The following is a 27,440-nucleotide window of genomic DNA, read 5'->3' as shown; positions in this document are numbered from 1 at the left end:
GGGAGTAGGAACATGTTCTGATCTGGAAGGGTAATAGAAGGAGATTTCGGAGTGACTTCCAAATGAGAATTGTTACATCCTCAAAAAAAAGATATTTAATTCTGTAGGAAAACCTGAACTGCAAAGTGAAGTAGAGAGGTTTCTCCAAAATCTTGACCATGTCTGTTCTACCCCGTGAAAAGCTTGGGTCAAAACAATAATTTACCAACAATAACATACATTTTTGAGAAACAAGAAGCAGCATATAGCTTGTAATCCTCAATTGTGAGGCAGTTGACAGGACATGTGTGCACCTATTGTTGGGAATCTCTGCATTAAAAGTTAGATTTCTGTAATTTTACCAGAAAACTTTCAGCAGGTTAGGCAGCATTTACAGGGAATAAAGCAGAGTTTCAGGTCAACGACCTTTCATCAGAAATCTGCATTGACAGTGCATCTAGCTTCAACTGTTTATTTTCTGAGAGATCTCTATTTGATGGAAAGGGAATCATTCCAATTCACAGCCAAAAAAACAGCATCTCATCACAGTGGGTCTCAACAAATAACACAAGTGTGTAATTCACATGAAATTCTATAAACTTAAATGACTGTATTAAGGCAGTAATTTCATTCAGGAGACAACTGCTTTATAATAGAGCTTGCTGACACCAATCTCATTTTCAGCAAAGCTGTTTCGTTATAAAAACCTTCACAGAGGAGCTCAGCACCTTGCAACCATCTGCAGGTTTAACTCGGTCTCACTTGCAGTATCTCTGCTGTCTGCTGTTGATAACATCACACTGCTTTGCTGTACTGGAAATAAATATTATCATTCAGAGTTATTAAGGCTGAAAGCTTGTCTTTCCTTTTGGCCCAGAGATCAAACCCAACTGAGCAAAAAATCTATGCCGATATTTCAGTGAAGGAGGTGGAACTTCACTTGGGGAGTTGCTGTTTCTTAGTGAGCCATTCTGTCCTTTCTGCCCTCTCAGGTGTGACATAGAACATAGAACATTACAACACAGTACAGGCCCTTCGGCCCACAATGTTGTACTGACCTTATAACTTAAAGATTAATCTCTCTAAGATATTCCACCACGTAGTTTGAAGGAAAATCTTTTCAGTTCCACTGACTTACAATTCTCCCTCAACAACCTTGTGAAAAGAATGACAAGATCCAAAGATTCGTAGTATACTTATTATCAAAGTATGTATGCAGTATACAACCCTGAAATCTGGTTTCCCCACAGGCAGTCACGAAACAAAGAAGAACCCACAGAACCAACCCGTTCAAAGAAAAATATCAAACATCAAATCCCCCTCCCCCACACGCAACAAAAATCGGGCCAGCGGCAACGAGAAAATGAGCAAAAACATAGCATATAATACACAAAATTAAAAGGCATTTTTCAGTTCAGTTCAGCTCAGTATTCATCATCTGCAGGCTGCTCCGATCCAAAAATTGCTCAAAAGTAGTAACAAACCTGGTCATTCAATCATTAACACAAAAAAATTCTATCATTGTTGTTTATAAGATCATTCTCTGCAGAACCGGCTGCTCCATTTCCATGTATGTCTACAGGTTGCTGGCTGTAAAGAGACTTTGGGTATTGTGAAATTCCCCAATGACACATAGATTATTCCTTCTTTAACTTTCATTAGAATAAACAGATTATTTATTGTCTGAACTGCATCAGCCATTGAATGGTAGGTGGACAGGGTCTACTTCTCACAGCAAACTGCCTACTGCTTTTCTGTATTTGTAGAATAAATAATGTTAATTTTTGTAGTAGAGTCTTTAGGAGGAGCGAAAGCTAAAACTGTATCTCCTTCTCCCAATAAAAGCAAGGTAACTTCAGTAAGAATGTAGGAGTGAAGGAGAGTTACAGAGAAATTAGATGCATAAATCAAATCCATTCACTTAAATTAGCACGGGTCACAAGCTTGATTAACATAGGAATTATCCAATCATTCTGCTTGGCTATAAAACTGGTATTATTTGTAACAAATGGGGAAGTGTTGCAAAAGCAGGAATAAGAAGAGAATTGATATCATCAATCAGGAAACGACAGCTGGAATTTTCTGGGACGTGTACTGGGGAAAGAGAAGCTCGAACATCTTTCAGTGACGAGAAAAATCTGATGGAAGAAAAGTCACAGTTGATGGCTCATGATGTTCATGAGTTTCACCAAGGGATGGACAGGCAAAAGTTTTGAGGAGCTTATTAGAACTTCTCAAGTTAAAGGCAGATGGAAAACAATAATCACCAACGTTATATGACTCAGCACATAATGATGATGAAGATGATTATTTGCAACCAATACCCTCAAGTCAAACAACTTTAGCTTTATATATGCAAGTGAGATTCATGATAGGATGTGAATTCAATATGTTGTTTGAGTCATCTGTATCCACTGATTTCATTCGCTGTTCCCTGGTGGGCCTCTCATCCAATCACTGGCGAGACCAGACTGAAAGTGGCAGTAAGATCACTGAGGCACTGCTCCTTGAGCAATAGTGACTCAAAAGGGATCTGATTTGGGACAGTACCAGCAGATATACTCACCAAAACATTCTGCAAACTTGCACTTCTTTCCCTCTTGTTTTCAGTGCAAGTAGTTCTTTGGAAGGACTGATTAAAAAAAAATAGCATTTAATGTGCTCTGACCCTACAATAAGAGATTATGGAACCATGTGTCTCTACCACATGCTGTTCATTCTGGTCTGTCTGCTGCACTGTATGCACTATGTCTACACACTGTCAGTTTGTCTGCTCAGCTTAAACTGATCTCAAAGGCACAGTAACATTTTTTTATTGCTCAACTTTGGCATTTGAGCGGATTGTTCTCTCCAGGTTTAATTCAATTACAAATTTACAGGCACTACTACTGTCTATATAAAGGGAGAACAGGAAACAGTGAGTGTTTAATGGGTGTCTTAAATATCCCAGAGCTTTATTAAACTATAGTGGTAGTAGCAGGCGCCAAGTTGCAGAGAACCAGTCATTAGCCAACAGTCACTTGCCAATCAAGTACTTTTCTTCAGCAAACCCTTTTAACTTTCCAATTGTTTCAACAGCAGCAAAAAAAAATTTATAGCTCTGAATAATCATTTGGGACTGGGAGTCCATGAGTCCAATCAACTTCCCCTATACCAAGGATCCATCAAGAATGAAGTCAAGTGCTTGCTGTGCTGCAGCTTCACCCCTAGATGTCCTCAGTATGCTGTGATACCTTCACTCACTGACCATGTTAGTGACATCTAGCGATGGAGCGACATCTTACATCTACAGATCATCACTCCTGGACTATGCGGGAATGAAATTCTAGCCCAGATCAAGAGTGCTGGGTCGGTTGTTGTCAGCTGCAAGTCAATTCCAACAAGACTGACTCCATTTTTGTGCCATGGACAGTCCTTTCAGACAACGTCTTCCCCCTCCCTTTCACAAGAAGTAGGCTATGCTGGAGGTTCCAGCTACTCTACAAATTGCACCTATTGCAGCTTACAAGAGCAAGCAATCAGCTTTTGTTCTGGTAAGCACTTTCCAAGGGTTCTAAATAGTAGAAGACCTTTGGTAATTCTTCCTGATGAATAGCAGAATATATATTTGTTCAGGGTTTCCTCGTGAGTCTCCAAATAACCAAGTTAACTTGGTGATTAGCACTCTCAGCTCATAGAAAAGTTTAGGTTCAGAAATTTGGGATCGCATGGTTTTGAGTCCAAGTCTCCCTTTCTTCATCATCAAAGCTTGCAGGAAAATCCAGATAAACTTAGAAGTGTTTCTGTGCCTCCTTGCTCGACATAGAGTCAGAGAGTCATAGAAAAGTACTGCACTGAAACAGGCCCTTCAGACATTTAGTCCACCCCGAAACATTTAAGCTGTCTGCTCCCATCAACACGCACCAGGACCGTAGATCTCCATAACCCTCCCGTCCAGGTATCAATCCAAACTTCCCTTAAACGTTGTAATTGAGCCCGCGAGCATCACTTGCGCTGGCAGCTCATTCCACACGCCCACAACCCTCTGAGTGAAGAAGTTGCCCCTCATGTTCTCCCTAAACTTTTCTCCTTTCATCCTGGACCCATGGCCTCTAGGTGTAGTCCAACCCAACCTCAGTGGAAAAGCCTGCTTGCATTTACCCTATCTATACCCCTCATAATTTTGTACACCTCTATCAAATCTCTTCTCAATCTTCTACATTTCAAGGAATAAAATCCTAACCTATTCAATCTTTCCTTATAACTCAGGTCCTCCCGACCCAGCAACATCCTTGTAAATTTTCTCTGTACTCTTTCAACATTCCTCACACCTTTCCTGTAGTAGGCGATCAAAACTGCACATAATATTCCAAATTAGGCCCGTGGTGCCAAAAACTTTCTTCATGACCCTATCTACCTGTGATGCCACTTTCAATGAATTATGGAGCTGTATTCTCAGGTCCCTTTGTTCTACCACACTTTGCTAAGTGCCTGCGGCTTTATTGAATGACACAAACAAAAGAACTGGAGGAACTGAACAGGTCAGGCAGCATCTGCGGAGGGGAGTAAACAATTAATGTTTCGGGCTAAGACCCTCCTTCAGGTCTGCAAAGGAAGGGGGCAGAATCCAGAATAAGTTGGGGTTAAGAAAAGAAGTACAAGTGGGCAGGTGATAGATGTCACCAGCTGGGTGAATGGGGGGGGGGGGAAGAATGAGGTAAGAAACTGGGAGGGGATAAGGGGAAGAAGTAAATGACTCCATAAGAAGGAATCTGATTGGACAGAACATTGGACATGATAGAAAGGGAGGGAGGAAGGGACCCAGAAGGAGATGCTGGTCAAGTGAGGTGAAGAGAAAGAGTGAGAGGGAAACCAAAATGAGGAATGAATAAGTGCTTCAGCTTTATTGATCTGTCAAGGCCCTTCACTGTAAAGTCCTATTTTAATATCCACACATTCATTCAATCCAAGATCGCCACTGCGGTTGAATTTTGTTTCCATAGTCCATGGATAATGAGAAAGATTGTAGTGTCCTGTTACAAACTTGTCAGTGACTTACATTCTACCTCATAACGCATGCCTCAGTGAGCTTGATTCCATGCAATGTCACGAGGAAAAAGACAGAAAAGAAAAGATTCTGGAGTGATTTAAAAACCTCCTCAAAAACAGCGTGACATTCCTACCAATACCTGGGGACCTCTCCCTTATGATCACTCAATGTATAGAAGGTTCATTTAAGAACCTTAAATCCACACACCAGATCATCATCATCACTATATGCCATGCCAGGTGACGTGGGTGATCATGGTTCCGTGGCCATGATTATTCTTGCTAATTTTTTCCACAGAAGTCTTTTGCCATTGCCTTCTTCTGTGCAGTGTCTTTACAAGACGGGTGACCCCAGCCACTATCATTACTCTTCAGAGATTGTCTGCTGGGCATCAGTGGTCACATAACCAGGACTCGTGATGTGCACCAGTTGCTTTTACAACCATGCACCACCTGCTCCCATGGCTTCACATGACCCTGATCAGAGGGTTAAGCCGATGCTACATGGCCCCAGGGTGATCTGCAGGCTAACGGAGGGAGAGAGCACCATACACCTCCTTTGGTAGAGTTGTATCTCCACCCCACCACCCAACACATCAGAAACCGAATGAAAAGGACAGAAGGACTGCACCATGTCACACACTATCCATCCCATCAATCACTTCCCCTTCTAACATGGAAGACTGTTATTCTGATGTTAGCTTCTTCAGTTACCCAGCGCTAACAGAACTGGATTGCCTATAGTCCTGATGAAAGGTCTCAGCCTGAAAAGTTGACCCTTTACTGACTGGTGTGGTTCATTCCTCCAGCATTGTGTGTGGGTTGCTGGAGAGGAAACAGGTCAGTCTTGACCCCTAGTGACCAGTTAAGAAAAAGAAGAGGTACACTACCACTATGTCATGGTGGTGAAGAAGTTCACCACCATGTCTCTCAGGTCCCACCATCAGCTCTTGGATCCTACGAGCTTCCACTTCCCTCCCACCATCTTCCCTGAACACCCCAACCCTTCCCTTTCCTACACTATCAGCCGTCTACAACATCCTAGCTCTCATCTGTGTCATGTATTCACAATTCCCTCTGACCTTACCCTCTCTGAGGCAGAATGTTCTGTCCTCAACAAGGGCTCACCCTTGTCCCCCTGCACCTGCACCTCAGAAAGTTCCACACCTGCCATGAAGCTGAGCTCTTCTTCTATTGCCTTCATCTCCAAGTCTACTTCTTTGGCAAGGACTCTCCAGCCTGCACCAATGACCCTTTCTCCTGTCTTCAGTTCTTCTCCTCTCTGGTCTTCTGCCTGCTCTGCATCTTTTCATTGCTAACTGCAGACAAGTTGTCTCAACTTTAACACTCCTCGCTCCAATTGAAGGGTCTCTGCCAGAAATGTCAACTGTTTACTCTTTTCCATATATGCTGCCTGGCCAGCTGAGTTCCTCCAGCATTTTGTGTGTGTTGCTAAGAAGGAGTGTCCCAGTGGAATGGATGATGTTGCCTTTATGCATTAGGCCAAAGGGAAAGCTTCATCAATTTCTGATCTTGCATCCCTACCTGTTATTCCAGGTTTGACGGCAATCAATATTATATTGTGTCTGACTGGAATATAATGCAAACTGAAGAGGCAATAAAAACTCTTAGCTGTGGGGTATAATTGCTGTTTTCCAAATCCTCCTCCTGTCCAACATAGACTACCACTGGATTTAAAAGACACGACTGCGCCACAATTGAAAAAATTCCTTTCATGTTGAAAAGAGAGGCCTCAGAATAGACTACAAAGCAAAGCAGAGCAATTGACTGGAGCTCGACCAAAAGCATTTAAAGTGTGGCATCCAGTTCCTTCACTCAGAGGGCAGTGTAAAAAAATTCAATCGTCTCTGCATTAACAGAATGTTTAAGGGTCAGCAACTGGTCCTTATCTTATCTGCCCTGGATCTCTTTAATACTTTATTTACTCATTGTGTTTCCTTGTAATCTATCTCTATTGCACTTCGGCTGGGTGCAGGCCTCCCTGGTGAAGACTATGTGCTTCTCTGGATTCCAGTGTAATCGAAATTCACTCCCTGCCACATATTTCACATGAAATCCAGATTAAGCAGGGTGACTGGAACAGCACAGAGCCAGTCAGTCAAGCACATGTATTGGCATGCAGTTTGCTGCTGAACATTGCAAGTGTATCAAGAGTTTATAAGTAAATAGGATAAATATATCAATGTGAAGTTTATTACTAAACCTTGTAAGTGTAGAGTTTATTAGGAAGAAGTGTGAACATCCCAGTATAGTACTTGTCAGTAGCTGCTGAAATGTGTCAGAGTTGAATTTATCAGTGAACACAGTAGGATATCAATGTAAATCTAGTCAGTTCCATCATGGGCACTGGTCTCTGTAGCTTCCAGGACATTTTCAAGGAGCAGTGCCTCAGAAAGGCTGTGTCTATCATCAGGAACTCCCATCACACAGGTCATGCCCTCTTCTCATTGCTACCATCAGGGAGGAGGTACAGGAGCCTGAAGGCACACATTCAACAATTCAAGAGCAGCTTCTTACCCTCTGCCACTAGATTTCTGAATGGACATTGAACCCATGAATCCTACCTCACTACTTTTTTCTTACACTACTTACTTAATTTAACTATTATATATGTATACTTACATATATATTCACAGTTTTTTTTGTCTACTATTATATATTACATTGTACTACTGCTGCAAAGTTAACAACAAATGCTGGTGATGTTGAACCTGATTCTGGTTCTGATAAAGTTTAGTGGTTAATATTGTAACCTCTAACCACAAACAGTTTATTATTTACCATTTAAGGTGATCACTGGGGTGTTAAAACCAAACTATTTAAATATACTTTGGATGCTTATAGTTGGGTATTTGTCTTATCAGCACGTGGCTTATTCCCACTCTCTTAACCACCTCTCAGATCCTTTGCAGTTTGAGGTATTCTGCCAATGATAACTTCATTCATAACTTTTTACCTTAGGGCCTGACAATTCCAATACATTTCTGGGTGGACTCCCTCATTCCAGAATCAATGAACTTGAGGTCATCCAGAACTTCTGCTTGACTCTGACTCTTTCATTACCCCTCTGGTTGTTGACCAATGAAAGAATGCCCAGATTTAAAATTCTATGATTCTTAATCCCATATCCTCCATGCCTCTCCTACCTACTCATCCCTGCGATTTTATGAAAGTACTTACACTCCTTTGATTCTAGCCTCTTGATAAAACCCCAAAGGTAATCACTGAGGTATCATCAGCTATCAAATTCCTCACTTGCAGAAGATCCCTCTCTGAACCTCTTGCCCTCTCCACTGCCCTCATTTCTTTGGAGAAAAATGTCGGGAGGCAATGGAACTGGTGACTGATGTTCCTGCAAGAGCTTAATGTTATCATCGATAGACAAATTCCTCTCTGTCTTTTTGTGGCTAATTGGCTTTGCTGGCGTTTTCTTAACTCTAACCTTAATTCAGACAGTTTTCTCTTGTGAGCACAGTGAGGAGAACCACATTCCATCTGGCCTCTTATCTTTGACAAACTCTAATTTGTGGCTCCTCCTGACATCTTGCCTGAAAATGAGTTATTGTGGATCCCTGGCTAGACTCATAACACAGTACCCTTCACTTACTTGTTCTCATCTTTGAATGCCTCCATAGTTTCATCAACCTCGTCTCTGAGATCTTCTCTGGCCTCTGGCTCCTACATTGCCTAAAGGCAATCAGTTGATTTTTCTTCCTGAGACATTTATGTGTTCCTCTCTTTACTTCTGATATCACTTTCTCAAACCTCTTCTCCCACTGCCTTTGCACATACTCTGACCTCCTCCTTTAAATTCCTACATAAGATCCGATTTTAATTATCTTTTTGACCCCTGCTGTAACTCGACTCCCTCTTTGCTCTTGGTATCCACTATCTCCAGCAATAAAGAAGCTCTGGAAATGTTGCTCAGTCACCAGGGAGAAAGTTCCTAATGGTTTATTTGTTTATTTATTTATTTATTGAGATGCAGAGCGGAATGGGCCCTTCCGACCCTTCAGACTCGGAAATCCCCCAATTTAATCCTAGCCTAATCACGGGACAATTTACAATGACCAGTTAACCTACCAACCAGTACATCTTTAGGACTGTGGGAGGAAACTGGAGCAGCTGGAAGAAACCCAATGGTCACAGAAGGAGAGCACAAACTCCTTACAGGCAGCAGCGGGAATCGTCTGTACTGTAAAGCATTGTGCTAACCACTACTCTACACTGCCACCCTTTCTGACATAATACTGTGCGATCTAAAATATCCACTTGGAGTGGCCTTGTCCGCCCTGGATTTGTAGAGAGCTTCAAAGTAAAGGGTAAGTACAGTATATTAGTTCCACTGAGTTCATTTCAGTTCATCACTGAGCAAAGTTACTGCTTTAGTGAGGGGTATATTGGTGTGAAGGGATCAGGTATCCTGATGCGTGGTACTAATAAACATTTGGGCAGCCATTGATGGGAGTACAACACATCAAAGAAAGGAAACCTTCTGTAAAATGAAAAGCTGCAGACATTGTAACAACCCCCTTCTAAAAGAATATGTAATTATCATTAATTAGGTATTTAAAGTACTTGAATATTTAATTGCATAATTAAACATTAAAAATTATGAAACCACTAAGTACCAAGGCCAGGCAAATCCCCTCTCTACAGTTTTGCTAATCAGCAAGCTGCAGATGTTGGAAATCAGAAATAAAAACAGAAAATATGGATGAAAAGTCTTCGACCTGAGACACAAATTCCATTTCTCTTTCCATCGATGCTGGTTGGCCATCTGAGTGCTTTCTGTACCTCCTGTTTTCGCGGACCTAGGGATGTCTCAGACTTCCCAGTGGATTGACAATCACACTGAGTTATTTTTCAGAGGGTTGCCCATAATGGGGACAAACCCGACCCCTGGAGTGCCATTCAAGTGCTTGTTCCAGAAAAGTCCATATTCAGTTCCCAAACGTACATTCCCAGGGCTCATCTCTCCTCCAAACATATTGGGAAAAGCAGAACATTTGATGACGACCCTTGCAAGGTAGCTTCCCAAAGAGGGAACAGTGCACTGAAGATAAGCAGGCACATTGTCTTTGCCTCATTTTGTCCCAAGAAGGCAGCAAGGACTTGTATTTATGAATTTCTTCATGAATAATTTTCTTCCTTGCAGTCCCTGTTTTTCTAATCAGATGCATCACAGACTGGTACGGCAAGTGACAGCAAGGAATTGCAAAGAGTTGAGGACACGGCTCAGACCCTCATGGAAACAAGCCTCCCCTCCATTAACTGTCTAGATATCCCACTGCCTTGGGAAAGCAGCAGATACAATCAAAGGCCCCATCCACCCCTGGTATTAGGCTGAAGATACAAAGGCTGAAACTCCATACTGCTAAGCTCAAGGACAATTTCTACCCTACAGTTGTTAAACTCTTGAATACACCTCGTGAACCATAAAGATAAACTCTTGACCTTTCCATGGCCCTTAACCTTATTGTCCATTTGAACTGTACTTCCTCTCTAACAGTAACACTACACTTATTGGCCACTTTATTAGGCACAGGAGGTACCTGATAAAGAGGCCATTGAGTATATTTCTGTATGTTTGTGGTCTTCTGCTGCTGTAGCCCAACCACTTCAAGGTTTGGCATGTTATGTGGTCGGAGATGCTCTTCTGCACTCTGTTGTTGCAACATGAGGCAACTTCAGTTATCGTTGCCTTGAACCAGTCTGGCAAATCTTCTCTGACCTCTCTCATTAGCAAGACATTCTTGCCCACAGAACTGCCACTCACTGGATGTTTTTTTGTGTTTTTCAAACCACTCTCTGTAAAGACTCTAGAGACTGTAGTGTGTGAAAATCCCGGCCGATCAGCAGTTTCGGAGATACTCAAACCATCCTGTTTGGCATCAATGATCTTTCCAAGGTCAAAGTCACTTCGATTACATTTCTTCCCCATTCTGATACTTGGTCTGAACTCAAACTGAGCCTGTTGACCATGTCTGCGTACTTTTATGCATTGAGTTGCTGCCACATGATTGGCTGATTAGATACCTGCATTAATGAAAGTGGCCACTGAACGTATATTCTGCACTCTGTTATTGCTTCACCCCTCGTAGAAATTTGATGTAGTTGTGATTTGAAATGATATGTATGGATGGCACTGCAGCAGTTAGAGAGACACTAATACATCTCAGGGCCTTCCAGAGTTCAATTCCGGCTCCATTCTGTAAGGAGACTGTACATCCTCCTCGTAGATTGCATTGATTTCCTCCGGGTGCTCCAGTTTCCTCCCTCAGTCCAAAGACATAGCAGGTAGGTTAACTGGTCATTGCAAATTGTCCTGTAATCTGGTTTGTCGGGGGATGGGCAGTGTGGCTCAAAGGCTTGGAAGGGTCAACATATCGATGCAGTTACAAAGAAGGCAGAACAGTAGCTATACTTCATTTGGAGTTTGAGGAGATTTGATAAGTCACCAAAGATACTTGCAGATTTCGACAGATGTACCATGGAGAGCATTCTAACTGGCTGCATCACCGTCTGGCGTGCAGGGGGGCACTGCACGGGATCGAAGTAAGCTGTAGGAGGTTGTAAACGCAGTCAGCTCCATCGTGGGCACCAGCCTCTGTAGCATCCTGGACACTTTCAAAGAGAGATGCCTCAAAAAGGAGGCATCATCACTAAGGACCTCAGAACATCTTCTCATTGCTACCATCAGCAAGGAGGTACAGGAGCCTGAAGGCTCACACTCAATTCAAGAACAGCTTCTTCCCCCCTGCCATCCAATTTTGGAATGGCCATTGAACCCATGAATACAACTTGACTACTTTTTATAGTATACTTTTTATAGACTACTTTTTACTTAATTTATATAGAGAGAGACTTCTTACTGTAATCACAGTTTTGATTATTCTGTATTGCATTGCTGCCACACAGGAATGACACATGCCAGTGATATCAAACCTGATCCTGATGCTGAAAATTCTTACTTAAAATAGAAGACCAAGAGGGTTCACGGGTATTCCAGATGTGTTTGCACAAATGCCCAATATAACTCAGGCATTAAGTCCTTGCTTTTGTATTCAGTTCCTCTGGCAATAGCTTACGAACAACCAGTACATGATGGTGAGCATTGGGAGACCAGCAAGATGGGTTTACTTGCTGCTATGGGACCGCAGGCAACCTTTGCCATGCATGAAATGTTTGTGGCCGCACATCTGGCCTACAACATGTGCAGGTTACAGACACTACACAGGAATGGGACCCAGCTGTTAACAGGATCATGGTAAACCTCACCTTGACTAATGTAGTGTGATTGGGTCTCCTTTCTTGAGAGAAGATGTCTTTGCCTTAAATATGTCTTCTCAAAAGAAATGTAATAAAGGTGCATAAGACTGATTTCTGGGATGTGGGCTTATCCAATAAGGAGAATTTGGATAGAGAAGGCTTACATTTCCCAGTGTTAGAAGTCCAAGTGGTGAACTCATTTTTGCATAAGATATTTTACGACACTTTGATGCTCAGAGGGTTTATCTTGTGACTGGGGATCTTCAAACTAGCTTCAGTGAGTCAGAGGTCTAAGATTTAGTTTTTTAAGGAAAGAAATTCCTGCAGCCAAAGTATGACAAACCTTTGTAAAACACACAAAATGCTGGAGGGACTCAGCAGGTCAGGCAGCGTCTACGGTGAGGAATAAACAATTGACGTTGCGGGCTGAAACCCTTCTTCTGTAAACATTTGGAATTCACCACCCCAATGGATGTTGTTATTGAGTATATTCATGATAGGACGGAATTTTCATAAGGAGAGACAATGAATAAACTCAGGAATTACAGTGGAAGAACAAGGATGATCTTATTGAGTGAGTAGAAAAGGTTTCAACGGTTGAGGGGCCGACTGCTGATTTTATTTTTTTTTGTTCCTTTGAAAGCAATTTGTTATTATCAGCTCCCAAGATGCTACCATCTCAATGTCTTTTATACTTCATGAAGAATCAGACAAGGACTTGTTTTTTTTCCAGATCTAGTATCCTAAGGACAAGTGGCCAAAAGCTTTAGTATTTCCTATAGCCAGCTCTGCCTGTCCAAAAAAATAAATCTGCTGAAAAAGAGAAGGAAGTGTGAAGTGATGCAGTTAAGCCTTGACTTCAGTAGCCAGGGAAGAGTGACTCATTATAGCTCTGATGCCCAGGCGCTCGGGGGGCTTGCTCCTGTAGCCTTCTGCACTCAACACCACTTCTCTCTGTTATCCAACTTCCCTCCATTGTTATTGATTACTGTCAGGTAAGGAACTGTTCTCTCTCTCTCAGTAACCACCTGCAGTTTCTGCTCAATACTTTACACCATTTGTCCGGCTAATATACCTGAACGCGTTGAAAGGTAGATTTTAAAAATGAATCGCAGGTCCTTCCCTCTGCTCCATTTCATGCTCACTCCTCTAATCAAGTGACACTGACAGATGAATATGTCAGCCAATTTTGGAGAGATATTTTCAAATAAAACAAATTTTTTTCCTTTGTTATTGCGACAGAAACACTGAGTATAAGAAAGAGCTGCAGAAGGAATTAGTCTCCTTCTGTGCTTCCGAGCCCCAGCCAAAATTATCTAAATTTTCTAATTTTGACAGAGCTTGAGCTTTTCTTGATAGTGTGGCATATGAGGAAGGTTGGTAGATACTGGGGATTAATCTTAAAATGAAGTTAATATGCCATTCACTCTTTTATATATTCACTCTTTTATATATATGTTATAAGCAGCAAATCCTTTGTTGCCTATTTTAAATATATCGGTATTATAGTAAAGTTATTGGACTATAGATCCAGTGGTATGAGCTTAAATCAGAATCAGAATCAGGTTTAATATCACTAGCATATGCTGTGTATATATATTTTAAAAGTTAAGTTAAATTAGTGCAAAAAGTGGGGAAAAAAGAAAAAAGAAGTAATAAAGTAGTGTTCGTGTCCATTCATCAGTCTGATGGCAGAAGGGAAGAAGCTAATCCTTGTGCTGGTAGTTAATCATATTATTCCTACTCAACTCAGTTAGCCATTTCCACATGGGAGAAGTTCACCTGCTGTACCAGCAGGGATTTCAGTACTGTTCAGATGAGCATCCTGCATGCTGGCATCTTGGTGTGCTCTGCACTACCCCTCAATGATCCACACAACATTGCTGAGTCACTGAGGGTGTGCCTTCAGCCTCCTGTACCTGCTCCCTGTTGTAGCCAGGAGAAGAGGACGTCCTGGATGATGGGGGGTGGGGGGGGGGCCTTAATGAATATCACTCCAATGACCGGGAAATTTAATTTTAAATGATTGAATAAATCTGGAATCCAGGGACTGTAATGGTGGCTGGACACTGTCATATTGTTTTAAATCTGGTCTGTTATTGATCTTCAAGGAAAACAATCTTTACACAGTCTGGTCTGTATGTTACTCCAAACCCAAAGTGATCCAATTGGCTCTTTAACTGCTTTGTAGAATGTCCCAGCAAGCCACTGTGTTTGGACCCAGTTAGGAAAAGGCAATAAATGCAGGCTACCCCCATACAATTCTTGCTGATTTGATTTAACGCAAACAAGCATTCCACTGCTTGTTTTGATACACATGTGTATCTAGGGAATCTATAGAGATGATGTCTTCCCCCTTTCACTTCAGTCCTGAAGAAAGGAATCGGCCTGAAACTTCGACTGTTGTTCATTTCCAGCGATGCTGCCTTAGCTGCTGAGTTCCTCCAGCAGTTTATGTGTGTTGCATAGGACTTCCAGCATCTGCAGATCTTCTGGTGTTTAGAACACCTGGAACTTGGAAGGTAGAATCATCAATGGATTTATTAAGTGCCCAAACAAGGGTGTGTCAAAATAAACAATGGCAACTATCACTGCCGTCGGTTTCCACCTGATCATGTTGAGACTCACCTCTTTCTCTTACCGCCACCAAGGCAATGGCTTTTTTCATGCTAGATTCCTCCGTGGTTCAAGGCTCATTTTTGCACCTGTCTAATGTTTGCCTCTACTTGTAGTTCCTATTTCAGGCCATTGATTAAAAATATATTTTTAAAAGAGGAAACAAGGGAAGAGCTCTTATAAATGCTTAGCACACTTGATCTAAAAAGATAGACTTGGGTACAAAACAGAGGTTTGGGACTAAGCTCAAGAACGTTTGATATACTTCTCTGGAGAGAGTAAATTGTGGGAATGCTGAGGAATGCTAATTTCTCAAAAAGAATAAGTTAGTTCTGTTCCTAAAATTTCAATTCTTCCAAAAGAAAAAAAACACAATAAGATTGAAATCACTACCTATACGGATCCTGAGCTATTGTTCGAACCATCATTGAAGATGAGCAGCACCTTACAGCACCCAGCTCAGAGTCCAGACTAGAGAGAATGGAAAGAGGTGGAGTAGATCACCCTGTCCTCAGAAAAGAATAGAATAAGGTTTAATATCACTGGCATATGTCATGAAATTTGTTGTCTTTACAGCAGCAGTAAAATGCAATAGATAAATATAGAAAAAAACTGAATTACATTAAATATATATATATATATATATAAAAAATCAAATTAAGTAAGTAGTGTAAAATAGAAATTAATAAAAGTAGTGAGGTCGTGTAGTTCAATGTCCATTCAAAAATCTGACAACAGACAGGAAGAAGTTGTCCCTGAATTATTAAGAGTGTGCCTTTGAGCTTCTGTACCTCCTCCCTGATGGTAGCAATGAGAACAAGGCATATCCTGAGTGATGTGGGGTCCATAATGATGGATGCCACTGTTTTGAGGCATTGCTCCTTGAAGATGTCCTGGATACTATGGAGACTAGTGCCCATGATGGAGCTGACTAAGTTTAAACTTTCTGCAGCTTATTTCGATCCTGTGTAATAGCCGCCCCACCACCCTCCCCCACCTATATACCAAATGGAGTTACAGCCACTTAGAATGCTGTCCAGGGTAAACTGCACCTTTGTGAGAGTCATTTGATTATTCGATGCTATCAACCTCTTCTTCATCATGACTATTATGAATGCCTACATCACAAAAGCAGTGAACATATACTGATGTAAGTCATGGATTTATGAATATCTTATGCTAAACTTTCTCAGTTTAATGTACAATAATCAGAATAAAGCTAATAGATCATAAAAATAATCGATGCATAGCAGCAGTGATTTGAATGGCCTAAATTAATCTGCATCAGCTCCACATTCCTGGTTTCTCACTCATCTGAATCCACTTCTTCCTCATTGAAATCCACTCGTCCCATATCTTTAACAAATGTGATAAAACATAATCAGTCCACTTGATTGGACTGACCACTCAATGTTCAATCAACACATCCATTAATCATTTACCTTTGCAAGAGTACTGTGAACCTTGCTGGCAAGAAATGAAATGGACTGGTTACCACACCAATCCAAAAGAAGTGTTCCTCCTGACAAATGATTCAAATAACAGAGAGCACAAGCTGAAGATAAGGATGATAAGAACAGAAAGAAAGATGGGCAGTTAATTTCATCCTGAATATGTTCCAAAGACCAATGCAGTCTACAAAATCCAATGCGGGGACTGCAGCAAATATTACGTCGGCCAAACTGGGAGAAAACTATCCACAAGGATCCATGAATATCCGTTGGCTGTAAAGTAGCACGACCAACTCTCCAGAGTCTCTACCCATGAAAATCAAGAGGGGCACAAATTTGACTGGGCATCAGTGAAAGGCATGACATGCTAGAGATCTCCTAGAAACATGGCTTTCTGTGAACAATTCTGTAAGCAAACACCTGTACCTGATCCTATTTATGAGCCGATGTGAGCAAAGTTCCAGACCACAACACATGAAGTTCACCACACGGCCAATCAACAATGAGATACCCTCCCCATATCACAATTGAGTTTCTGAAATAACATCCACTCCACAGATTATAAAGGTCAAGCATTCGGAGGGCATACCACAATCAAAAGGGTACTGATGATATCTCATTGCATGGTGATGAAATGTTTGCAAGTATCTTGCCAAGACCTGAGAACAACTCAACCCAAGCAACATTACAAAGGTGGCATTGGAACTAAAATGGGCCTTTTCCATTCAAATAATGCTTTTTTCTTGTAAAAGTTATGTGTAATTTATGGTTTCTCTTGTGACTGCTGCTTATTTGATGCTCTGTGTCTGTGAGGCAGCTGCAAGTAAGTTTTCCATTGCGCCTTTTCATACATGTACTTGACCATATGACAATAAATATGGCTTTAACTTTGAAAATGTTCAAGACTCATTGAGAAGGGTAACTGATGGGGGCTGGCTGTTGCCAAGTAACTGCTTTATTAAAGAGAAGAGATTGATGGAGGGGAAAGAGGTAGGTGCAGCTAGTTTCTGAAAAAGGGATGGGATGTTGCAACTTTGATTGCCAACTTATTCTGTAGACTCCCAAAATGTAAGATTATTGATCCACCTCTAGGAGCAGGTTCTAGTGTTAATTAGAAAATACAATCTAATGTACAAATTTCTAAGCCACCCACAGGGGCTTGAGGCATTTAAAGTCCAGCGTATGGCTTCACTCTAGCAGCAATCTCATGTGCCACATCATCTATAATAGCCAAATAAATGGAGAAAACGGAACTCCAGATACACTGGGAAGCAAGGACATGAATTACGCATAGGACAACTTATCATTAATTCCAAGAAGGTTGAACTGAAATTTGTGGCAAACCAGAAGCCCCTTTTCCTCCAGCTGGCTTTAGAAGGCAACTGTTTAATGAAAGGTGCAAAATGTCTGGTTAAGTAGGATCTGTTGTTATCGTAAATATGGTTTCTGTTATGACATTTTCTGGACTTAAGGTGTATAGCAAAATATTAACTTCAGCAACCAATCTTTAGACCTGAACACAGACAGTAAAATGCAGTTCTGGACAATGGGTTCCTAGAGCTGTAAACAACAGTTAAGTGAAAAACCAGACAGTGCTGATTCACATTGTCTGGAGTGTGGGTGTGAAGAAGGAGGTGTGAAAGTTATATGTAATTCAAAGAAAGCATTGGAGATACACTGTAAATATAGAGTTGTCCTTTAAGCTTTAGAAAATAAAATTATCATGTAATGCTGAGCTGAGCAGGCCACTTCCTCCAAAAATGTCTCTGTGTCTCATTCAGTCGAATTAACCTCTACTTCATATCTACCACCTATGAGTCTTTGGTAACTTTGTTCATATTACAAGTTTCCTTGGATTTCCAGAAAGTTTTTGGTAAGGTCCCACATAGGAAGTTGGTGAAAAGGGTTATATCACATGAAATTTTGGTTTGACTAACAGAAAGCATCCAACTTAATGGGTCCTTCTTAGGAAGACCAGTGGCAACTAGAAGGTCCCTCCACCAATAGAGAACTTCTTTGGTTTTGCATTGCACTTTAGCATCCTGGGATAGTGTTTGAACTCTTATTATTTCTACTCAGGCCAACAATCTTGGACATTCTGATGTCTATCCGAAAAATCCGTTTGTTCACCCATCCCCTCCCCCAACTGCTCTGCTACCTAAATTAGATCTTTTCCCAGCTATAATGAAGTGTCCACTGAGGTTGGGAGGGACTACAACTAGAGGCCATGGATTACAGGTGAAAGGTGAATTCTTTAAAGGGATCATGAGGGGAACTTTTTCACTCATGAGAGTGTGGAATGAGCTGCCAGCACTAGTGGTGCATGCAAGTTCAACTTCAATATTTAAGAGACGTTTGGATAAGTACATGAATGGCAGAAGTATGAAGGGTTAAGGTCAGGGAGCAGATTGGTGGCACTAAGCATCTTAAATGGTTAGGCAAGGACTAAATGGGCCAAGGGGCATGTTTCTGTGTTGTCCTTTTCTATGATTTTATGTCTCTATGTCTTGGACCTGAAATCTCAACTGTTTCTCTTTCCGCAAGTCCTGTGGCTTTCCAATGTTTTCTGAATTTACTTCAGATTTCCAGCATCTGCAGATTTTGTTTTTGGATTTTCAAATATCAGTGAAGGCTTAGAACCCCTCGAGCTTGATGGTATGATGTACTATATGTTCACAAGCTCTGCAGTTTATGGATCAGACTGTAGTTTGATTGAACTCATTTGATCTTGTGTTTTTATATTCTGTGACTTTGCTCATTCTTTCTTGTTGCTGTTAGCACAATTAGGTTTTTTGTTGCACATAGGAGATGGTTGATGTTTTTCTTTGAATGGCTTCCATGGCTTTCTTTGTTTTGTGGCTGTCTGGAGAATACATACTTTGATAATAAACGTACTTTGAACTTTGAAGTTTGGAGTTTCTTTGCTGAAAGTTATCCAGCCTCTTACTAGAAAGCAGAATGCAAGATCTTTTAAAACATAAAACATAACACCAGACCTTTTGGCCCACTATATCAGTACTGATCTGGGTACTAATTTAAATTAATCCTATCTACTTGCACAGGGTCTGTATCCCACCATACCACACCTATACAAGTGTCTATCTAAATGTTTCATAAATATTACAATTTTATCAGCCTCCACCACTCCTCTGGCTGCACATTTCAAGCCCCTATGACTTTCTGCCTAAAATTCTTGTCCCACAAAACTCCTTTAAACTTTCCCCTTTCTGACTGTAAATTAATGACTCAAGTGGGGTGGCATGGTAGCATAGTGGTTAGCACAACGCAGAGTCCCAGGTTTTATTCCCGCCACTGTCTGTAAGGAGCTTGTACCGCGTGGCTTTCCTCCAGGTGCTCTGGTTTCCTCCCAAGGTCCAAAGACATACTGGTTGATAAGTTAATTGGGGTCATTGCAAATTGTCCTGTGATTAGGCTGGGATAGAACGGGGGGATTTCTGGGCAGTGTGGCTTGCAATGTCATTGTCATTATGAGCCGTGTCGTATGACATAGGCCATTATGGCCCATGACCATGATTGTTCTTGGCAAATTTTTCCACAGAAGTGGTTGCCATTGCCTCCTTCTGGGCAGTGTCTTTAAAAGATGGGTGACCCCCGGCTAAGATCAGTACGCTTCAGAGATTGTCTGCCTGGCATCAGGGGTCACGTAACCAGGACTTGTGATGTACACTAGCTGCTCATACGACCATCCACCACTGCTCCTGTGGTTTCACGTGATCCTGATCAGTGGGGTGGGGGGGGGGGGGGTAAGCAGGTGATGCACCTTTCCCAAGGGCAACCTGCAGGCTAGCAGAGGGAAGGAACGCCTTACACCTCCTTTGGTGGAGATATATCTCCACCCCACTGCCCAGTTCCACACTTTATCTCAATAAATAAGTAAAGAAATATTTGACATTTCCACCCTGGGGAACAGACACTGGCTATGTACACGTTCTCTGCCTGTCATAATTTGATCTAGTTTTATCAGGTAGCACCTCCCCCTCCCCCCAGCCTTCGATGCTCTAGAGAAAACAGCCTGAGTTTTCCCATTCTTATATCCGTCACTCTCTAATCCAGGCAACATTCTGGCGAATCTCCTGCACCTCCTCCAAAGCCTCCTTTTATTTCAAATATCCTTAGTCAACCATTTTGCTGTGCTGCAGGAAAATACTGAAGCCTTAGTTATTTCAGTAGGGTTGTCTATTGAAAGCAGCATCAGGTACACATCAGAAACTGTGCTCTAAGGTTACATCTGAATGAGCCTTGCACAGAGTGTCTAAACTGTGAATTAATAATGATTTGTGGGCATATCACCTTGTACAGGAACCAAGGTTTTAATACACACTGCTTAATGTGAGATAAAAGAGCTCTCTGTTCTGAGATAGACTATTCTCCAGAAACACTGCCTAAGTAGTGTATTGAATCAACCACGCCCTCCCCCAGCCCCCACATGCACCACACCCCAACTATTATAGCTCAGGTTACCCTTAAATGCCTCGTCAGTGAGATGATCTCTGCCTCCTCAAGAATGTCTGCACAAGGCCCACCGCCCAAAGGCATTCTCACCATCAGGAGGGAAAAGCTTGTGTTTCTTTCAGCATCAGAAGCTGGTGAGAGCCTACCCCTCCCCACCCCCCGAACCACCCACCACCTACCTCAGCAAAAGGGAACGCTGCTCGGCAGATCAGATCTGTCGGCTGACATTTCGGTTGTCAATGGTCTATTGTTGAGCTTGCAATGAGAGCAGTTCAGAGGATTCTGTTACACAGCCCCAGTTGGTGAAGTTTTTCATTCATTCTATTATGGTTATTATTCAGTTATGAATTTATTGAGTATGCCCACAAGAAAGTGAATCTGAGGGTTGTATATGGTGACATGTATGTAATTTGATAATAAGTTTACTTTGAACTTTATTCAGGGATAAGACTAATGGCTAACTAATCTGTTCAATTCACTCCTGGTTTTAGAAATGCACAACGCATATAAAAAGAGGATAAATTTGTCTTTGAACAATAGAAGGCATGTGTGTTGGGTCAGCGGTGCTTTTGTCGAGAAGAGCAAAACAGTTGATCCAACATTACTGTTTAAAATTGTCTTTCAATAACAAATCTCACTTCTTAATGCTTAGAAAGGAATGCAACAGGAAATTTGTTTTTATTTGGTCAATAAAATCCTCTCCATTTACTCCGTGGCTCTGCCCACCGTATCAGCTCTGTAAAGTATCCGGTGGTGAATGAACCAAGTCAAACTTGGAATCAAACAGCAACAAGGCTTTAGGTGGGAAAGTGAGGAAGGAAGGCGAGAGGAGGTGTGACCACAGTAGGAGCTGGTGAGAAAGATTAAGACTGGAATTTAGATTAAGGTTGTCAGCTAGTTAGGTTTGGGCCAAAATGGGATTAAAAAAAATAAACTGCCTGGAATTATCCAGGATATTAGTAGAGCAGTAAAGTTTCGATGTTTTGAATGCTGAACCCCACCTTCCCACCAAGCAGAAAGGATGTTGCCAGATATGTCCACTGGGATTAGCGCCCTGCCTTTGCAAACACCACTGGCTGAAAATATGGCTGCTGTAAGCAGGGGTACAAGAGTTTCTCAGCGGGAGATCTGTACGGAGTTGCTAAGGACTCAGGAGTATCCGCAGTTCTCCACTGCGATTTGGAAGTGATGCTGGAAAATACTGCAGTGGGGAAAATTTTGGAACCGAATTATGTAGCCCTATCGCTAGAAGGATGGATTTTCTGGGACTACGGAGATAGTATGTGACAACCCCATATGAATCCTACATTGTACAAGGAAGCATGATCTAATCCTAATTTCCGCATTAACTTTTATGCTCACAATTTAACAAGGATATTCTGTTTGGTCTGCCCTTCTCTCCTCCACCTTCTCTGAGTATCAAGGCAGCATCCATCAATAAGGATGCACATCACCCAGGACTACCACCAGGAAAAAGCTTAAAGGCACACACTCAATGATTCAGGAAAAGCTTCTTCCCCTCTGCCATCATTGGACATTGAACCCATGAACACTACCTCACAACTTTATAATTTCTATTTTTACGCTACTTATTTAATTTAATCATTTAATATATATATATACATACTGTAATTCAGTTTTTTCTTTTCTACTATTATGTATTGCATTGTACTGCTGCTGCAAAGTTAACAAATTTCATGACATCTGCAGATGATAATAAACCTGATTCTGATTTCCCCTTTCTAACAGAAGGTCATGGACCTGAAGCATTAACTCTCCTTCATTTCTCCACAGATACTGACTGACCTGCTGACTATTTTCCATTGTTTTCTATTTCTCTTTCAGATATTTAATACCTGCACGTTTTTCACTTCCAGGTATTGGAAAAGATTGAATGAGATGTGGTAATAGGAGCAGCTACAGAGAATGCTCTGTATTAATTTATCTCTCGTTCTATGACCTCTCCACCCATGTTGAAGTAATTTACTTCAATTGTTTACCATCAACTCTCAGAACACAGCACAGCGTCCTTTACCCCACAGTTCTCACATATAAATGCTCCTCTGCTCACAGCTGCACAAGTATTTATCTTATTATAATCCTCACGTGGAATCAAATTTCTCAGTGTGTGCATCCATCATCACACGATAAGTGGCTGCATGATAACACCTGGATTTTACTGCATGTCACAGCAACCATAGATCATTCTCACTTTCTGCACAGAGTCTTGGTTAAGTAATGTCACAGCTTCAAGTTTCCCATTCCTGCTTTCATATCCCTTTCACAGTCCCATCCCTTCCTATCACTTCCACTTCCAAAATCCTCCATGTAATCTGCCCTCCTCGAATTCTGGCCTGGGGCACTTCTGAATTGAATCACTCCACTGTTCAAAGTCTATACAGCTTCTGGATCCCTGAGCCTAGAAATTTCTACCTTTAACCTCTTAACCTCTCTATCTCTGTTTTTTTTCCTTTATGATGCTTGTTAAAATCTTCCTGTGACTTCACATCTTCTCACACTCAGTGGCCACTTTATTAGATACAACTTTACGTTTGTTCTTTTTGTGCCATGTCACGTGACGTGGGCGATCTTGGTCTTTCTGTAGAAAAATTTGTTAATGAGAGAGGTCAGAGAATAGCTAGACTGATTCAAGCTGACAGGAGGGCGACAGTAACTCAAAGAACCACACGTCACATTAGTGGTGTGCAGAAGAGCATCTCTGAATGCACAACATGTTGACCCTTGAAGTGAACGGGCACCGGCAGCAGAAGAGCACGAACATACACTCAATGGCCATTTTACTGAAAACCTGGCATCTTCCCTCTTCTTTTCCAACCTTGAAGATGGATCTTCGTCTGATATTCTTTTCCATAGATGCCACCTGACCTGCTGAGTTCCTCCAGCGTTTTGTGTGCATTGCTTTAGATTTCCAGCATCTGCAGACTTCCTCGTGTTTGTTGCTTGGTGCCTCCTGTAGCTAACAAAATGGACACTGAGTGTATGTGGACAGGCAATAGAGTTTTGTCCTGTTTTGTGTTTTGGGATGTTTCTACTACATAAGCAAATGGACAATATCAGTAGTAGACACAACAGGTACTGCAGATGCTGAACATCTGGAGCAATATACATTTGTACTGGGCTGGAGGAGATCATAGCATCAGGCAGTAACTGTGGATGGGAATAACCAGTTGATATTTCAGGCCAGGTCCCTTCATCAGTCGTAGTTTATATTGAATTATGTTAGCAAACTCTGTGTGGGACGAAATACACTACAACTCACCAGAACTAATCAAAAATTTCTACAAAGTCTGTTCCCTTATGTTCCGTTTAACCTCCAGTATATTCACTGCAACCCCTACTCATTGCACACTTAACTATTCTCTTAAATCATATGTGTTATCTATCAGAGAGTGAGAATTTTCAAATTCTAATGTTCTAAAAACATACCCCAGAGACCATTCCAACCTTACAAAGGAGGCTTACCGAAACACTGTGCATATTTCTTGTTCCCAGTCCTAATGCTGACCACATCCTAAATAATTTATTGTCTGAGGGGAAAGTGCTGGGGATTGGGTTACGTCAGTGTTAAAGGTTAGGGTGTCATCTCCACAAAATGATCAGTAGTCTGGGTCACTTAGCATAGATCATGTCAGTTTTGCTCATTCGAATTTGACACCGAGATCTCCACATACGATATATTAGGCACAAGAACCACTCGGCTACGATAATCCGGCATGCGGTACACAAGGAAAATAAATGGTTTGCGACTATCACGAGCTCACTCTCAGATTACAGCTTCTGATAATCTCCAGTAAATCGGACTTTATTTGTTGTTCTGTGCTCAGGAAATGACAACAGAGAGAGGGGTGAGAGGGGTTTCTGTCACTTGAGTTGTGCTCTCGGGTGAGTCAACACGGGGCAGTGAAGACAAGTTCCAGCAATGCTCCCAAGGACATTGACGGTTATCTATTTATGGGATGTTGCCTTGCATTATGTGACTGATATCCCAACGTGGGATGTCAGTCCCGTGTTCGGCAACATGGTAGCGTAGTTGTTAGTAGAGTATTTTACACTGCCAGACGATCATTGATTGGGGTTCAGTCCCTTCTGCTATCTATAAGGAGTTTGTACATTCTCCTTGTGACTACCCGGGCTTCTTGCAGGCGCTCGTTTCTTCCCACACTCCAAAGATGAATGGTTAGGGTTAGAGAGTTGTGGGCATGCTATGTTGGCACCCAGCACAATCCTTGCTGATTTGGTTTCATGCAAAATGACGTTGCATGTTTCAATATACATGTGAGAAATAAAGCTAATCTTTCTTTAATCACTCTCACTCTCTCATATCTGGGCCAGTTTTGTGCTCTCCTGTTAAGAGCTGCAATTGTAAAGCTGATGGCAGATCCTTGAAGTGAGATTCCATCTCTCTGATTGTTAACCCTGTAATGCCTGAATTTCAGCTTGCCTCAGTTGGTAGTGCTTTTTTTCTGAGCCAACGAAGTCTCACTGCCAAAATATTATCTTCCAAGCAGTTCCATACCAACAGTACCGAGACAGTGCTCTGGAGCTTGGTCTACAGCTTTTTACCAAACAATAAAAGGAGGCCTCAGCAGGAGCCAGAGGACAACTGAGAAAAGGTGAAAAGTTCCCCTCCACAGTCTGGCGGCAAAACAAAAGCTGAGTTCACACTGAATCTAACCATATTGTACACAACTTGGCTGCCAGACTTGGCCTCATAATAGCCTTAGAAAGTAATTACATGTGAAGTATCTTGGCATGTCTTGCAAGGTATATGGAGGCCATTTCTTTCATATACTGTACTCAAAATTTATTCAGTTTGTTTTATTGAGATTCAGTGCAGAATAGGCCCTTCTGGCCTTTTGAGCCACGTTGCCCAGCAACCCCCACAATTTAATACTAGCCTAATCACAGGAAAATATACAATGACTGCTACGTCTTTGGACTGTGGGAGAAAACCGGAGCACCTAGAGGAAACCCACACAGTCACATACAAACTCCTTACAGGCAGCAGTGGGAATTGAACCCTGGGTTGTTGGTACTGTAAAGCGTTGTGCTAACCATTACGCTACCAAGCTGCCTTTTCTCCAGCTTTTAAAGCAGGGGTTCCCAACCGGAGGTCCACAGATCCTTTACTTAATGGTATTGGTCCATGGCATAAAAAAGGTTTGGAACCCTTGCTTTAAATTGATTCACTTCATGCTCCCTCACTGCACCATTCTCTATTATACCCACTTCCCCATTTCTATAGTATAAATCCTAAGCACTCCATTCTAGAATTCCAATACAGCTCACAATAATAGCTTCTATAGATTGCACACACTTCACAGTGATGCTCTCCATATACCACAAACACAGCACGGTAACACCATCAATATAACCCACACGTTCACTGGGACACCGCAAGGGTTCTGGCATAGGCAGATGCGAAGCAGGCACAAGAATATTTCTCTTCTGATAGCTCTGCAAACAAACATCAAAGTAGACAATATCTACAAACCCCCATGAGCCAAGAGACGCGAGCCAATAGAATCCAAAGGTCAGCTGAAAGGGTAGCCAGACAGGACTGAGGCAAGTGAACAGGGACCTATATAAACGCAAGCACTCACAGAGGGAATCACCAACAGCTGCGCCCTGTCACCTCAACTGGAGACGAAACATCTGCAAGTTAACCGCCAAGCTCAGCGAACACCACAACATCAAACACATTCACTCTAACATTGTCTTAATGCTTCCATATAAAGCACTCTTTTTCTTCCAGTTCTTCTGAGCTTTGAACCACGGTGAAGCGAAGCATCCAGTTGCTCTACCGCCATAACGGCCAATTTCCCATGGTCAGTGCTAGCTGACTCTGATGGTCAGACTGCAGGAGGTTCATGGGTTCATGGCACACTACAGCTGATTCCTGCTTCATAGGCCTGAGGAGGCCGTAATAGCTGAGGGAGCCACTCTCTGATTGTTTTTAAGTGCAGTGATAGACATATACATATGTGATACAAAGAAGGAAGGTTGACCTGTATCAACATTACAAGACTGGAGAGTTGAATTGATTTTCCTATTATCAATTACAGTCCCTTGGAGCCTTTGCCATGGTAACGCTATTGCCAGGAACACAGGGATATTCCTGGTCTTAAGCTTGGCTTTGATGGGAAACATGTTGCATGATATATTCTTCACTTTTACAGCTTGTTTCTGCATTCCTACCCATATTTAGACAAAGCACTTAATATTAGTTACAGTGATGTAAGATGTTAATCTTTCTCCATATCTTCATACCACTTAGAAGTAGTGAGATGATACCAGGGCCTTACTGATCTTAATGCACCCATTTTATTAAGTGCTTTCTTTTGGATCTGTCTTTCTTCCTTTCGCTCAGCTATGTAAGAAGCTGGCTGACCAGAAAACGGCATAGCCAACCATCTATGTTCACGAGCAACCTGCAGTCACCGGTCAGCATCTAGGTGAGAATGGTTATCGAGAACCAGAAGAAGGGAGCAGAAATTGTAAAGTCAATAAAGACCAAAAGAGAAATCTCTGTTTGGAATTCAAGTTTTGGGTAAGGTGCTCCCAGTTCTCCTCCTTGAA

The sequence above is a fragment of the Hypanus sabinus genome, chromosome 13, assembly GCF_030144855.1.
Source record: "Hypanus sabinus isolate sHypSab1 chromosome 13, sHypSab1.hap1, whole genome shotgun sequence".
In the NCBI taxonomy this organism is placed as follows: Eukaryota; Metazoa; Chordata; class Chondrichthyes; order Myliobatiformes; family Dasyatidae; genus Hypanus; species Hypanus sabinus.
Note: the sequence above shows the minus strand (reverse complement) of the source record.